Source organism: Eschrichtius robustus, chromosome 10, assembly GCF_028021215.1.
Source record: "Eschrichtius robustus isolate mEscRob2 chromosome 10, mEscRob2.pri, whole genome shotgun sequence".
Taxonomy (NCBI): Eukaryota; Metazoa; Chordata; class Mammalia; order Artiodactyla; family Eschrichtiidae; genus Eschrichtius; species Eschrichtius robustus.
Window position 1 is genome coordinate 74523103 of NC_090833.1, and position 13846 is coordinate 74536948.

The 13846-nt window shown below is 36.6% G+C and overlaps 1 long non-coding RNA gene across 1 annotated transcript in view; it reads right to left on the reverse strand.

Moving 5' to 3' along the window:
• Nucleotides 1–13522, reverse strand: part of LOC137770642 (uncharacterized) — a 629331-nt gene extending 615809 nt beyond the window's left edge. Inside the window, exon 1 of the long non-coding RNA XR_011075201.1 lies at nt 13085–13522. This is a non-coding gene — a long non-coding RNA (uncharacterized lncRNA). The remainder of the gene's footprint in view (nt 1–13084) is intronic.
• Between the last annotated feature and the right edge of the window lie 324 nt (nt 13523–13846).

A 13846-nucleotide genomic window follows, 5' to 3' on the forward strand; every position in this document is an offset into this window, starting at 1 on the left:
CCAGTTAGATTTAATTGATATATATAGGACATTCCATCCAAAAACAGCAGATTACACGTTCTTCTCAAGTGCGCACGGAACATTCTCCAGGATAGATCACATCTTGGGTCACAAATCAAGCCTCAGTAAATTTAAGAAAATTGAAATCATACCAAGCATCTTTTCGGACCACAACGCTATGAGATTAGAAATGAATTACAGGGGAAAAAACGTAAAACAGACAAACACATGGAGGCTAAACAATACGTTACTAAATAACCAAGAGATCACTGAAGAAATCAGAGAGGAAATCAAAAAATACCTAGAGACAAATGACAATGAAAACACGATGACCCAAAACCTATGGGATGCAGCAAAAGCAGTTCTAAGACGGAAGTTTACAGCTATACAAGCCTATCTCAAGAAACAAGAAAAATCTCAAGTAAACAATCTAACCTTACACCTAAAGAAACTAGAGAAAGAAGAACAAACAAAACCCAAAGTTAGCAGAAGGAAAGAAATCATAAAGATCAGAGCAGAAATAAATGAAATAGAAACAAAGAAAACAATAGCAAAGATCAATAAAACTAAAAGTTGGTTCTTTGAGAAGATAAACAAAATTGATAAGCCATTAGCCAGACTCATCAAGAAAAAGAGGGAGAGGACTCAAATCAATAAAATCAGAAATGAAAAAGGAGAAGTTACAACAGACACCGCAGAAATACAAAGCATCCTAAGAGACTACTACAAGCAACTCTATGCCAATAAAAAGGACAACCTGGAAGAAATGGACAAATTTTTAGAAAGGTATAACCTTCCAAGACTGAACCAGGAAGAAACAGAAAATATGAACAGACCAATCACAAGTAATGAAATTGAAACTGTGATTAAAAACCTTCCAACAAACAAAAGTCCAGGACCAGATGGCTTCACAGGTGAATTCTCTCAAACATTTAGAGAAGAGCTAACACCCATCCTTCTCAAACTCTTCCAAAAAATTGCAGAGGAAGGAACACTCCTAAACTCATTCTATGAGGCCACCATCACCCTGATACCAAAACCAGACAAAGACACTACAAAAAAAGAAAATTACAGACCAATACCACTGATGAATATAGATGCAAAAATCCTCAACAAAATACTAGCAAACAGAATCCAACAACACATTAAAAGGATCATACACCACGATCAAGTGGGATTTATCCCAGGGCTGCAAGGATTCTTCAATATACACAAATCAATCAATGTGATACACCATATTAACAAATTGAAGAATAAAAACCATATGATCATCTCAATAGATGCAGAAAAAGCTTTTGACAAAATTCAACACCCATTTCTGATAAAAACTCTCCAGAAAGTGGGCATAGAGGGAACCTACCTCAACATAATAAAGGCCATATATGACAAACCCACAGCAAACATCATTCTGAATGGTGAAAAACTGAAAGCATTTCCTCTACGATCAGGAACGAGACAAGGATGTCCACTCTCACCACTATTATTCAACATAGTTCTGGAAGTCCTAGCCACGGCAATCAGAGAAGAAAAAGAAATAAAAGGAATACAAATTGGAAAAGAAGAAGTAAAACTGTCACTGTTTGCGGATGACATGATACTATACATAGAGAATCCTAAAACTGCCACCAGAAAACTGCTAGAGCTAATTAATGAATATGGTAAAGTTGCAGGATACAAAATGAATGCACAGAAATCTCTTGCATTCCTATACACTAATGATGAAAAATCTGAAAGAGAAATTATGGAAACACTCCCATTTACCATTGCAACAAAAAGAATAAAATACCTAGGAATAAACCTACCTAGGGAGACAAAAGACCTGTATGCAGAAAACTATAAGACACTGATGAAAGAAATTAAAGATGATACCAACAGATGGAGAGATATACCATGTTCTTGGACTGGAAGAATCAACATTGTGAAAATGAGTATACTACCCAAAGCAATCTACAGATTCAATGCAATCCCTATCAAATTACCAATGGCATTTTTTACGGAGCTAGAACAAATCATCTTAAAATTTGTATGGAGACACAAAAGACCCCGAATAGCCAAAGCAGTCTTGAGGGAAAAAAATGGAGCTGGAGGAATCAGACTCCCTGACTTCAGACTCTACTACAAAGCTACAGTAATCAAGACAATATGGTACTGGCACAAAAACAGAAACATAGATCAATGGAACAAGATAGAAAGCCCAGAGATTAACCCACGCACCTATGGTCAACTAATCTATGACAAAGGAGGCAAAGATATACAATGGAGAAAAGACAGTCTCTTCAATAAGTGGTGCCGGGAAAACTGGACAGCTACATGTAAAAGAATGAAATTAGAATACTCCCTAACACCATACACAAAAATAAACTCAAAATGGATTAGAGACCTAAATATAAGACCGGACACTATAAAACTCTTAGAGGAAAACATAGGAAGAACACTCTTTGACATAAATCACAGCAAGATCTTTTTTGATCCACCTCCTAGAGTAATGGAAATAAAAACAAAAATAAACAAATGGGACCTAATGAAACTTCAAAGCTTTTGCACAGCAAAGGAAACCATAAACAAGACGAAAAGACAACCCTCGGAATGGGAGAAAATATTTGCAAACGAATCAACGGACAAAGGATTAATCTCCAAAATATATAAACAGCTCATTCAGCTCAATATTAAAGAAACAAACACCCCAATCCAAAAATGGGCAGAAGACCTAAATAGACATTTCTCCAAAGAAGACATACAGACGGCCACGAAGCACATGAAAAGATGCTCAACATCACTAATTATTAGAGAAATGCAAATCAAAACTACAATGAGGTATCACCTCACTCCTGTTAGAATGGGCATCATCAGAAAATCTACAAACAACAAATGCTGGAGAGGGTGTGGAGAAAAGGGAACCCTCTTGCACTGTTGGTGGGAATGTAAATTGATACAGCCACTACGGAGAACAATATGGAGGTTCCTTAAAAAACTAAAAATAGAATTACCATATGACCCAGCAATCCCACTACTGGGCATATACCCAGAGGAAACCGTAATTCAAAAAGGCACACGCACCCCAATGTTCATTGCAGCACTATTTACGATAGCCAGGTCATGGAAGCAACCTAAATGCCCATCAACAGACGAATGGATAAAGAAGATGTGGTACATATATACAATGGAATATTACTCAGCCATAAAAAGGAACGAAATTGAGTCATTTGTTGAGAAGTGGATGGATCTAGAGACTGTCATACAGAGTGAAGTAAGTCAGAAAGAGAAAAACAAATATCGTATATTAGTGCATGTATGTGGAACCTAGAAAAATGGTACAGATGAGCCAGTTTGCAGGGCAGAAGTTGAGACACAGATGTAGAGAATGGACATATGGACACCAAGGGGGGAAAACTGCGGTGGGGTGGGGATGGTGGTGTGCTGAATTGGGCGATTGGGATTGACATGTATACACTGATGTGTATAAAATTGATGCCTAATAAGAACCTGTAGTATAAAACAAACAAACAAAACAACTAATACTAAACTTTCATTGGGTCATTTGTATGGAAATATGTTAATATAAATGTTTCAGACATTACATGAAATTTCTAAAAATCTTATATTTGTATGTGTATGGAAATATGTATGGAAATATGTTAATATAAATGTTTCAGACATTACATGAAATTTCTAAAAATCTTATATGTTCTGGTATAATGTTATAAGTAATAATCCTAGTTATTACTTTAAAATGTATATCTCAGAAATAACTAATTTTCTTGTCAACTGCATTATTATGAACTTTCATCAAATCTTTAACTGTGGTCATGTTTTAAGTCTTTTGTCATTTACAGACAGTTCTGGGTGTACTCTGATGCTTTTGCAAATATGTTCCTATAAAAGGGTTTCATCTTCAAGAAATTCATGGAAAAGACTCTGACAAGTACAGGTTTCTGGTAACTGACTGTACTGCTGAACTGAATGAATAAGCATTTTCAGCACTCTAATGAAAAACTGATGAACTCAAAAAAGTGCTAACAAAAGATCAAGATGAAAAAAAAAATTTAATTACATGGGACTGAGTGAACTGATGAGGATGAGTATAATTTTTGTGACTTTCTGTCTGAATTAAAAAAAAAAAAATCCCGCAAGGACTCAGAGGCAAAAAATATACAAATCAATTTTCACTGCAAAGTAAAGGAGCTGTTACAGTGGAGGATTACTGGACTGAATGTCAATATTATGACATAGTATGAGTGTGTTTCAGGTTTGGTAATTGCAATCATTGTTGCTTTTGTTGTGGTCATCCATGTACAATGCTTCGTGTCAGTCTATTTATCGCTTGTAAAAATAAAATACAATGTGTGTGTGTGAAAAAAAAATGTCAACAAACAATAGGTGCTGAAGAAGTTGTGGAGAAAAGCGTAACCTCTCGGTCTAAGTGGGATGTAAACTGGTAACGGCCAATAATAGGAACAGGACGGCAGTGCATTTAAAGGTAAAAATTGAGTCACCATATGATCCGGAAGGCCCACTATTGGGCCTGTCACCTGTGAAAGCCAGAATGAAAAAGACACGGGACGGAAAAAAATAAAAAAATAAAAATAAATAAAATAAAATAAAATAAAATAAAACATAGGACATACTTCCTTCAAGCCAAGTCTATGATTATTGCTCAGTTGCTTCATACAGCTTTTGTTGTGTTTCTGTCTTCATAACGAGGCTATTCTTACCATTGGTCCTTCTTATCTAAAGATTGTGCAGAAGTCATAATTCATTTAAAATTAGTTTATCCACTCCTAAGACTAGTTTATTATTAAAAAATATCTAAATCTTATTTAGTGAAGTAGAGTTTGTAAGCTCTGAAGCAAAATATGGAAGCATTTACTAAAGAGAATGAGAGTTTATCTGCTTTCTTTATTTAAAGGGAACATTCTAAGTCTCAACATTTTAACTTTTTGATGATTATTTCTTTATTTCCCATGGCAAAATAATAAAAATATTATTTACAAAATCCATCTATACTCTCATGTATATACATCAGTATTTTCTGTAAATTCCATTCCATTTAAGATCCTTTAACCACTTGGCAAGTGGCACAGACAAGATCTGAATCTAGAGCCGTAGGCCTCTGAGACTCACATCTTTACTCAGCACACCGCTCTTCTTGCTAGGTGAGAGAAGTATGGAATGGCAGCTTATCTGTTGCTACTGCCAAATTCTGCAAGCTCACATAAGGAAAAAGTAAGCAATAAATTATTTGATTTGACTTTTTTTAGCTTCCTCCAAAATGGAAAATAAATATCTTACGTGGATATCCATGCCAAGGGAAAATTCATTTTCATTAGTCTTATCAAAGTTCCTATACTCTACAACTGTACAGCCACATTAGATCCTGCTTTCTTGCACTTGTGGCTAACTACACAATTATCCTGTTGATCAGTGGTTTAGGGAAAACTTATTATTTTATCCTTTCGTATGATTCCCTGAAAAAACATGGTGCCAGAATTTCAACTTCACCAAGAAGCATTGCTAGGGGCTACGAATATTCTCTTTTGTGCTCTATCCATGAATTTGAGGGTTCTGTTTGCTTTTGTCATTTGAAAACCTCAGCTCTTTCTGGTGAATGCCTAGTAGATGTATGAACTAAGTCTCTGGGAAAAGAAAGCAGAGTTCATCAGGGCTGAAAGGAATCTTTAGTGATCCAAACCATTTTATTTACTCATAAAGAAACTGTGACACTGGAGAAGCTGACTTATCTCAGTCTCCTATTATAAGTCTGTTAGGGGAGAAAAATCTACGATGTCTTGGGATTGTGAATACAGATACAAGCCCTTTCCACAATGTCATATAAGTTAAATACATTCAGTTCTTTGCAACAGAAAAACAACAACTGAATGAGCTAGTGCCAAACATTTAACAATGCTTAGAGACTTCAGTAATGAGATACAGTTTAGAAATTACTTGGGACCTAGGAAGTAACGCCCAGGGATCCCACTACTTGAAGGGGATGACCTGAACCAGAGAATTTGAGTTGGAAATAGAAATTCAAGGTTAATCTTTTAAACTGGAGAATTCAACTGGGTTGAGATTACAGGATAACATTTTGGCAGTTTTGGGAAAGCCATGGAAGTGTAAGCAGCCTCTTGACCTTAGAGCCTCGTTATATTTTAACCCCTAACCTTTACATCTAGCTAAATTCCAAGACCCTTAGGCTTCTGCATATTTTCCAAGATCTTTGCTCGGCCTTGCTTAACACACTGATTCTTTTCTTAGTTTAAGGGAAGGGAAATGGTGAGTATGTGATTAAAGGATAAAGACCTTTTCTCCAACAGTCTTGTGACTAGGCTACGTGACCAAGATAGCATCAGAAAAGGAGAACAGTGGAGCCAGCTAGTTTGCACACAGTGGAAAAATGATGAAGACTCAGACCCTTTCCCCAAATGATTAGCTGCTGTTATGTTCTGTTCCCCCTTTTTTCCTTAAAGACTGTCATGGTGAAGCAGTATCTTTAGAGCTGGTTCTTGGACATGAGTCCACTTTCTCCCCAGGTTGCCAGCCTCCTAAATAAAGCAACCTTCTTTTCCAACCAACATTTGTCTCTTGAGTACCGGCTTTTGAGCCATGAGCAGCCAAACTTGAGTTTGGTAACAGAAGCAAAGGAAATTCACACCAGCATCTTAGTATGGAAGTCTGGTACGTGAAAAAGAGGCTGCGAATGTTGTGAAGAGATGGATGTGGTCAGAGTAGAATCTTTTGATAGGTTCTGTATATCCTGATGTGAGATCTTCATGAAAAGAGATAAGGTGAAGTTTTGCTCCTAGAAGTTACTTTAACTATTCAGTGCTATATCAACCAGTAGAATGAAGTTGCTTAATATTTCTTCTTTGCATTTCCAAGTAGTGTTTGAGTAGACATGGAATAAAATTCTTCAATTACTGAGATGATAGTATCTGGCATAAACAAACACATACTAAGCTTATGTCATAAATAAGTCATAATAGGCTAAAAATGGACCAAAGAAGGAAGCAGAAGCCCATTGCGAGTCCTCTAACTTTCTGAGCTAGAGTGATGATCTCTACAAGGGGAGCCCATCTGTTCTATTGATGTTCTGAATTAAGCCATATTTAAAGAGTATCTTTCCTGGCTCTTGTTTTTAACTAGAGAGAGCTAGGTTTCAATCCCAGATCCTACATTAAACTAGGGTGACTTTAAGGAAGTTGCCTAATTTCTCTGAGTCTTTCTCTCTTTCTCTTTACAATTGAAATATTTGATAAGGTTTTCAAAGATTTCCTATGATATTTATTGAGAAATCTGAGATGAAATCCCTAAATCAGTGGCTGGAATAGAACAGAAATTTGACACACCAACATTGCTGAAGAAGTTTGCTTTGATCTGACTCAAAAGATAAGTATGCATGTATTTTGCCTTCTAATGTTCAACATAGTTCAATCTTTTAGTATACCATCTATTCTCTTGTTTAGACAAAAAATGGGAGAAATCATAAATAGCTCTCATTATGAAAAGAACAGATGAAAAAGTACTATCAGAAAAGGAAGGAGATAAGATGAAGTCTGTAGTGGAGATTCACCATGGTAATAACTTTGCACATCAACTAGCTTTGATTTGTTCCTTATTGTTTCCCTAAGGGTATAGTTCTTATCTGATGCATGAAGTCAAACCAAAGAAAGGGCATTTTCATGACTCACATCATGAGAATTTATAAATGAGAGAGAGAGGAAAAAAAAAAAAAAAACACACAGCTCTCCAGTGATAGATTTACTTTCCTCCCAAGAGAAGAAAATGAATTGAGTTTTATCCATCCATTCTTTTATATAATATTTTGAAGCACTACTATGTATTCTGGAGATCTAACAAAAGCCAAAAATAAAATAGACACATACCTGACTTATGAAGCTTATAGTCTAGTATAGAGAAATAAATTAATCAAATGAAATCACACAAATGTATAAACTGTAATGAGTCCTACTAGGAAAAAGTATAGTAAATGTTGACAGAACACATCTGGAGAATTTGAGTAAGTCCAAAGATCAGAACGACTCCCATGAGGAAAAGACAAATTGGCCGACATCTGAGAGATGGGGAGGGGTTAACTAGGTCAAAGCGTGGGGAGAGAACTCCTGTATTGGGGGCTTAAGTTAAGAGAGAACATGGGACATCTGAGGAATCACATGAGACCACTGAGCTGGAACACAGAAAAAGAAGGGCGCAGAGGCAAAATACGATCTAGGGAATGAAGAAAGAAGCCAGATAATTTAAAGCATGTAGGTCCTGGCAAAGATTTTGTTTCTCACATTAATTCTTGAAGGGCTTTACATAGGAAAGACATTATTGAAATTGCATTTTTAACAGCTAACTCTGACTATTCCTAAACAATTAACTGGAGGGAGACAGAAGTCGTTGCCGGGAGAAGAATGGTGAGGCTCTTGTAGTTGGCTCAGTAAAGAGATGTGGTAGCTTAAACTAGGCTGATAATGAAAATGGAAAGAAGTAAATGGATTCAAGAGTTATAAAACAGGTTTATTTGCTTTAATTTGTTGGTGGACTAGATATGGGGAACAAGAGATGGTGAGGACAGCTAAGCATTGACTGGGGTCAGAAGAAAGAAAAAGTAACCCTAAGTATGATAGTACCACTGTAGGTTGACATCACGCTCTGACTTCCTTCCACATGTCCTGGTTCTTCCAAGAAATCCTTACTGAGAGGGAGTAAAAGAAAGTACATGTAAACAAGCAAGGCATGGCCCTAGTAGTCTGCCCTTTAGCGTTTTCTTCCACTAGGTGGAAAGGTCATATGTGTGGAAAATTTGATGCTGTGGATAATTTTGTGAGTATGTGGATGCAGTTTACGGTAGCTTGCCTCCACGATTTCCCCCAAAGATCCTCACTCCCTTGTATAACACAGTCATATAGTCCCTCCCACACTCAAAGAGGGCTGGCACCCATGTGACCAACAGAATATGGTGGAAGTGATGTGTTTCTTCAACTTTTATTGAACATATAGTATGTACCAGGCACTCTTAAAAGCCCTTAGGAATCAATAGTGAAATACTCAGTGGGTCAGTAAGTGTATAAGAAGAAACAGTAACATTTCATATTTTATTATTTGACAGTTATAATGAAGGTATACATTGCTGAGGAAAACTGTAAAATTCTATGTGATCTTTAATACAAATAATATTTGTATTATTCCACATCCAGCATAATGCTCTGAACTTAGTAGGTACTGTAAATGTTGTATTGGATTGATTTAACAATAGAGACTTTTCTATATTTATAACTTAATCAAAATAGGATAAAAAAAGGGAGGATTCTGTTCTACATTGAACGCTTGGCTTTGCATACTGCACTTCATTCACTTATTGCCAATGAAGCCATAACTATTTCACACCTACATAGAATAAATGCAAGCCAGCCTGCACCTCTTATCTCAGGTTGATGACAGCACCTTAGAACAGCAGTTATATTGGAACTAGTCAAGTATCTGCTCATATTTGGGCACAGATCATCCCTATCAGGCATTATGTTTGTTTTCCAAGGACTATTATTTGTTGACACGACCTTTTCTGAAAAAGGACAAGAATGATGATGGCAATTAGCATCGAGTAGGGGAATCAATAAAGGTCTCTCTCTCTCTCTCTCTCTCTCTCACACACACACACACACACACACACACACACACAGGGCTTTTAAAATCTCACTAAAAGATTGCATTAACAAATAAACCATAAATATTCTACGTAAGTAAATCTGAGCAAGCTAAACTGATTTCCTTAAATGTATATCAAACTTAAAGGCTGAAGGAATATGCTGGACCCAATTTTACCAGTCAGTTCTAGCTTGGGAAATTAACACATTTTGTACACAAAATATGCTTCATAGGACAAGAAACCTAGAGTAGCAGTGACTTGCAAAATGTTAAGTGGCTGGGAAAATAATGGAAGCAAAATTAATCTGTCCTTATTTTTAAGCAGTTAATAATGATCTGCATGAAGAGGTAGACAGGAATGTTTTAAATTAGGCATCAAATGGACTGTGAATTGAATGAGAATAAAGTGATATTAGCAAATAATGGAAAGGTACCACTGGCTAATATATGGAATAACAACTCATCATGGAATCATAGACGTGAACCCTTTCTGTATGTGCAGGTAACCATGCCATACATGCTGCAATCTCTAGAGGGAGTGTGCAGACTGTGAGGAAGAAACCAGCGGAAAAAGTTAGCCAAAACATAATTTTTTAAGGCATTTTAAGTTACAAAACAGCAGAATCTTGATACTGGTGAGGGTCCTAAGAACATCTCAAACATTCGAAAAGCGCCTAACTTTCTCATAAAATGCAGTAGAACAAGGCTTCTCTGGAGTTCACGTGTAAAGAGCGAATGCCACTCTGAGATGCAAAGAGTAGCCACATTCCCTCCTTCATTCACTAAGGACACACGCTCTAAATCTAGGGCCCATGACTCTAATTAGTGACTCAGTGAAGTGACAAATTATATATAACCATATGTCATGCACCTTTGGGGTCATATACAAATAGTTTTATGAGTGAATCTTCAAAGTCACATTACAATTTTCTGGTGTGCTTATTAAAATGCAAATTTCTAGGTTCAGGGACTCTATATTTTAATAAGCACCCTATATTATTTGGTTACAAGTATCCTTCAGCCTACACAAGAGGTTAATATTAAGTGTGCCATTATAAGGGGATACACTATATCTTGATCCAAGACAGCAAATAGAAAGATATGGTACCTCCAAGGATAACAGATTAGCAATTAAATTACATGTGAGCCGAAAACAAAAATAACATGTTGTATAATCAAGGTATTCCTGAAGGTTTTGGTGTAAACATAAGACAAGAAAAAGGACAGACCGATGGCCTCTCAAGTTTCTTTCTATGTCAGGATTTTCGTAATGGTAGCGATTATCCTGTAAGACAGTTCAAATTCTGTTGTTTTACACTTTCAACTGAAAAGCAAAAATGCTTCATAGTGTAAAATAAGAAACCATCCCTTTTTAGCTGAAGAACAAGTAATAACTATAGTTCTACAAACTGAGTGGTAGGATTTCATCAATTACAAATACCAAACAGCCTGACTTATTATGATGACAGAGCACGTAAACAAATCAACATACAGTTTACGTTGGATGGACTATGCTTTAAAAAATATATCGAGGAGGTACTTAGATAAATGTCTTTTATTTTGTGGCCCCTCCAGTGGAACTGTTTCTGTTGTTAAAGAATATAAGCTTAACCAGCATTGCCTCCTGCATTCCCTACCTTGCTTCTCAATAGCAGAGAGAAGTCTGCTGTAACTTTGGGACTCAGTGGAAAATGAAGAAGCATTAACTACACTGGAGTAGATTATAACAATGTATAATCTCAATAATTCTGCAGTATATGTGATTAAATCACAGTTACAACTGAGCAAAAGAAACCAAAGTAGGAAGAAATAAAATAAGGCCAATATCTCTTAATATAAGATTGAGAAGACTCGCAGCTCAAAGCATACAATTTAATTGAAGAAAAGCAGTGTGTTCTTTTAACACAACCTCACTTTGCTCATACCACTGTTTTAGGGAATGCTTTGATTGCAACACTATCTTAGCTAGGGCTGTTTTATCTTTCACCTTATAGAAATGATCCACCATAGGGATTCCCATTAGGCTGTTTGTCTAAAGATAGTACCAGCTGGAGGTGAAGCATTTCTAACCTGCTACTTCAGCTCACAGTAAGGTTGACCTGTGAGTGAGGTCTTTCTCACTGCTCTTCCCACAGAGCAGGCAGACTGAGTACTAGACAAATAGCCAGAATCAGAACAGAATCCCAAGGCACTCATGCTAACATAAGTTATGCTGCTTATGTACTCCTGGAGTAGTAGGAGATGGAGGGACATGTCCAAGTCAGCTAGGGAGAGGTAAAAGTTTCAAACACCAAGTGCCGAGGTCAAAGGCAAAATCTGAAGTGTAAGAAAGTGAAGATATTGGGTACTTTCATTAACAGAGTGACTTTATCATTTCACTCTATCACCCCTTAGGAATTACAGGTATCAGTTAGAGGTCGAAGAACAAACTAAATTTTCTGAGTCCAGTTTAAAGACAACTTGTTAGCTATAGTATTCTCCCAGGGTTGGAAAGAAGCTTGATCATAAGGTCATTCACTAGTCAGTCGTCTACACTCTAGAAAGCAGAGTCTACATTGCTTTTCCAGAGCATCTTTTAGAATTAAAAATGATGTCTGTGGTTAACCTGGCATACCATCTTCAGTGACTGATTTTTTTTTTAAAGTTGAATTACCAGGATGTTCTAGCTGACTCAACTTAGGATCAAGATATTTAGTGGGAATCGAATGGAAAAATTGCTCTGAGATTCCTTAAGGCTCTTTGAGGAACTTAATGAAAGGAAAATAGATAGTAAAATCAGAATCTAGTCAGTTACTCTTGCTTGTGGCAAGGCTTATATTGAAAACCACACCATTTTATTCTCCATGCTTTCTGATTCTCATTCAAAAGTATTATGCAAAATAGAAAATAATTAATAAAACATAACAAGGTTAAGATACTAGTCTATGCATGATAAAAGATCAAACTGTAAAAAAGAGAGACAGCTATGGTCAAGCACACAAACTGATCCAAATATCAAATACCATTAAAAAATCAAACAAAGCCTTTCATCTGAATTTTCAGAATTCCTTCAAGCAGTTATTGTCCCATATCAGAAACCGAGAAGTCTCATAAAGGAGTAATTTTAAGTAGCCAGCATTGCATATAAAGCTCCTGTCAACCCTAAGATTAGAGATCAAAAACTAGAGGCAGGGGGAGCTTTTCCAGATACTTCAGGAGACTGTGGAGTTTCATGGAAAAAGCACTGTTCTCTTGAGCTCTGGACTGTTTCTTAGTCGTTTGAGCTCAGGTAAGTTCCTCTGAGCTTCAGGGTTTTTTTTCATCCATAAGGCAGAAATGATAAGAACCACTAACATATTTTTAGACCAATGTCATGAAGGTGTAAGAGAAAAGTAAGGTATATAGAAGTGTTATAAAACTGAAAAGCACTGCACGAATATAAGCTGTTATTACTTACCTGAGGAGACAGTCATATTTTCTGTGTCCTGCAGAACTCCTGCTGTTATTATCAGTCTGGCTCCTATGACATCTTTGTTCTTCTAGTCATCACCTTCTTATCCTTTGACCACTTTATCCTTAGTCTGTCCACACAAGCAAATGCCATCCTCGTTGGCACGCCTTCGCAAACTAGTTAGGCTTCACAAGCCAAAATATACCAGCAGGTGATTATATGAGAGGCTTATGTTTCTCTTGGAAAGTGATCTTGTCTCTGGTGGCTTCTGAGATACTGTGCCTTGTTGCTGGCTGGACTCCATGGTACACAGGAAAACTAAAGGTTGAGATGGATCCTTCTCCACCCCTCTATCACCTTGTACCAAAGAAATTAGTTCAGTTCCACAGTCACAGATGTCTCTTCTGACCCCCAGCCAGCCATCTCAAAGTGATTGCCCAGAATCAAAAGACACTCCACAGAGAGGCATTGAAAATTCAGTTTCTGTGAAGAAAAAACAATATTAGAGAATCAATTTTCTATGTCAATAATAACTCCAACTTCTTGAGCACCTTCGGTGGGCCAGTCACTGTGCTTTTACACATGAGGCAGGATAATAATTTAAAGTATTAATTTAGGTGTTTCTTTCCCTGCATTTTGCCCCTTTTAATGCTCACTTCTTCCAAACTTCATTCAAGGGATGAGGACAGAATTTTTGTTTGCTTTCTTCAAAAAGTTTGGGGAAGAGTGACTTGTATTCAGAATTTCCTCACCCACTAAACAAATAAT